Raw genomic sequence first — 3,971 nt, 5'->3', positions numbered from 1 at the left:
TTGAGGGTTTTACATTTACAATTGTGATGAATGATGTGCATTTGACTATGGTTTAATTAATTAATTGAGTTTAATTGAATTATGTCTAATATGGATGTATCTTTTTAAATGAAATGTATTAAATTTTAATTGGGTTAAATAAAATTTAGACTAATTTTTTTTCATTTTTTTTGGTAAAACATTTTTAAACGGTTTGCAAAAATTAAAATCTAAACCAAACACTTCGAAGCGGTTTTGTTCGGATCAAAATCAAAACATTGATAGATTCACGTGAAACCAAACCAACAGTTTTTGAAAAATGGTTTCGGTTCGGTTTTGCGGTTTGGTGTTTTAAATTTTTCCCCTAATAAATGTCCATAATATTCTGAAAATATGATTATTGATCAATAGAAGGGAGGACAAGTTTGCTTGAGGACATATGTGGTTGATTAAGGTCAAGCAGAACTCCTTATTTCGAAATAGAATTATACTATACATATATTATGATCGTCTACTCACTAGGGACATCTGTTCAACCTTGATATTACTAGAATTGATTTGAATCTCAAAATCGACCACCATCCAACTTATAAAATCCATTTTGAACGATAAATTGATCGAGCATTACGATTTAGTTTTTTATTTTTTTTTTTATTTTTTTGTGGGTTAGTGACTTTCTTTCATGGTTAGAGAGAGACACATATTGTAACGTGTGAAACTTGTTCGCAGAAAGTCAAGAAATAAAATGAGAACTGTAAGCATATATTTCAAACATGAAAATCGAACCTCTTGAAGTATTGATTTTTGAGAAATTTACTTTGACTTAGAATAACGACGTAAACACGCTAAAAAATAAGGATGGAGTTTGAAGTGGATTTTTCATTCTATTCAAGCCTCCAAATCACAATGAAGTTCTATCGCCATCTATAGAATAAGTGGAAATAAAGACCAACTCTAACTAGGTATCAAATAAATATCAATTCAATATTATGTACGATAATTTAACATAAAACTATTCTAAGAAAATTCAAACATTTTCTCTAAACAAAACAATGACATTTGACATTTACGTGCTCGTTTTACACCCACTACAATCTGAAATTGTGGGTTGAGTGTAGAGGCAATCACTTGAAAAAATAAAAAATAAAATGAAATATAATAATAATAATAATAATAATAATAATCCTTCACCCATGGGTTCATATTTGAATTGATTCATGGCTATAAGAGAGGTCTTCGTATAAAAGATGGCTGCTTCTTTTTCTTTCTGGAAAATGGGTAAATAAATAAACAAAACTTGGAAGTCATTTTAAATAGGATCCGGTCAGTCAAAGGAACCAATTGGGGAAGCATTGATTTCAACGGGAAAATGAAATGCACGTGGCTTCTACATGGATAGAATCAAAATTAATGGATGCCGGCTGAGGTGGCGATGTTATTGAGGTTGCCACTGATCTTATCCACTTTTCATTTCATGCTATAATTATAGGTCAAGTATTATGTAAGCTCATGTTTGGCCCCATTACATTAAATTACATTACATTTCATTTTTTTTCTTCTATTTTCAATCATATAATCTTTCATAAAATAATATTACACGTAAATTGAAAAATTTTCATTCTTTTTCAACCAGTTATTTTAAAAAAAATACTATTTCACTTATTTTTATTTCGAAAAATCGGGGTCAAACGGGGGCTAAATCATGTGATGTGATCTTTTGGCCAATCCAATTGAATCAATTTTTCAAAACTTTTACCAATTTCACGCCGTTCTTTGCAATGTAATATTGAGGTGGATAAAAATTGTTTTTTTTTTCCTTGTTTCGTACACTATATTTAAATAATTTTATTGGTGTTTTGAATGTCAATCATAATGTCACCGCCTGATGGACTCAATGTAAATAGAACGATACATGGGATACACCTGTTTGTGAGAGGCTTGTGAAATTTTCCCTTGTCATTGTAAAATTTCTATTCGTTTAATTATTTATTTCATATAAAAATCCTTAATGTGTGTTTGTTCCACATTTTTGCCCGACTAAAATGAGAAAATCGAACGTTAGTCTGACACCATGGGTCCTCCAGTGCAGTCACATTTAGTGTAGTTTTTACCCCATTTTCCCACATATGCCCTTTGAATATTGAATGACTGTTGAAATCTTTCCTACTTTTTGTCCAATTCAATGAGGATAAAACGGGAAAGGTGTGGTAATTTATATACATTTGAAATGATAGCCATGCAGTCGGGCCCACCATGATTTGACATGAAAAATGCATTAGTAGGATGAAAATGGAGATCAAATAGGGGCTTATCATTATCTAGATTGATATTATGCCCCTTGTTTGAGTCCAATTCTTGCCAAAAGAAGTACATTTTCGAATGATGTATTGATGGAAAAATGTGTGGTTGAAAAATAAAGAAAAATTTTGAATTTGCGTGTAATATTATTTTAATTAAAAATGTATGGTTGAAATGGATCAAATTACTGTTGAAAAATGTATTTTAATGAAAAATAATAAGGCTCAAACAAGGGCTATAACTACAGTAGTGTTAAACAATATTATTTTAGATATAAACAATTCAACAAATAAATTTCGATTTTAGATAATTTTGTATCGATTGTGTTACATATATAATAGTTTACATATACATAATATAGTGCATATTTGATATTGATTTTTCTTCCAAAAAATCAATTTTTTGATCGTTATTTTACTATTGCAGTCGTCGTTTTTGACTTTTTCTCTCATAAGTAGAACCTAATTTCTCTATAATGATCAAAAAATCAATTCTCAAAATCATTAACGAACAAGCTCATAGTGAGATATTGGGCAAAATTCACCACTCCACTTTTGACACATCATCTATATATAAATTATTATGTACTTTATCATAAATAAGTAACATTATTCATTTTGTACACCTTTTGCCTAATTGTCTCGCTCCTATTGGTCAACTTATAGCTACACGCACTAAAATGAATTGAGACTCCCGAAAGTATTTTCAACTAAGATTTTAATGAATTTTATAGGATTATAAATTCTAATGAATTTCGTGAATTTGAATAGATTCTTACAACTTCTATAAGAATCTCATCAAATAGGTTAAATTTCAAAAGATTTACTTATATGTATTTTTGAGTTTGAAATCTATTCAAATATTTTACAATCCTTCTATTAATTAAATCTTTATAAATGCACTAATTATTGAGAATACATACATTTTAAAGGATTTCATTAAAATCTCAATTGGGAACATCTAAAATTTAATGGATTTCATTAAAATTCAATAAAACTTCAATTGAAGACGCTTAGATTTAGAATAACTTTTAAAATCTATCACAATCTCAATTGAGAACACCCTTCCATTTCTCGTGACCTTTGTTTATGCTTCTACATCTTGTAATTTCATTCCTCTAAAACGCTTTTCTAATAAACAAATAATAATAATAATTCAAAAGGAAATTTTTAATTTCAAAAATTTTTCCTACAAAACTTTTGCGTAATCATGACGTATTTTGAAAATTATATAACGGATAAGTACAGAACAGTTGGAGAATATATTCGTCAAAATTTTCGCAACTAATTATTAGTCTTTATCTCTAAAATTTGAAATTAAAATTTATTTTTCCGTTAAGCCGTTGAGCTAAACCCAGACTCGCCACACCTTTATATAAACAAAATCTCTCTCCGGATCCAATTTACTTGCTTTTCAACTCTTGGTTCATTATCCTCCTGCAAATTTCAATTCCTTCCATTTCTCTCTCCAAACAAATTACGAAACCAATACCGCTTCAATTTATCTTTCTACATTCTCTATTGATTGATTTTGATTCGGTACGTTCCTTCTCCCATTTCTGCAGAATATACATATATCGGTGTGCATGTCTTGTTTGCTATCTCGTGTTTTTGCCTTCGATTTCATGGAACATTGTTTCTTTTACCCAGTTTTAGGCAAATTTTATCTCTATTCTTTTTGTCTGCTGCTTTTGT

The sequence above is a fragment of the Olea europaea genome, chromosome 21 (assembly GCF_002742605.1).
Source record: "Olea europaea var. sylvestris chromosome 21, O_europaea_v1, whole genome shotgun sequence".
In the NCBI taxonomy this organism is placed as follows: Eukaryota; Viridiplantae; Streptophyta; class Magnoliopsida; order Lamiales; family Oleaceae; genus Olea; species Olea europaea.
Note: the sequence above shows the minus strand (reverse complement) of the source record.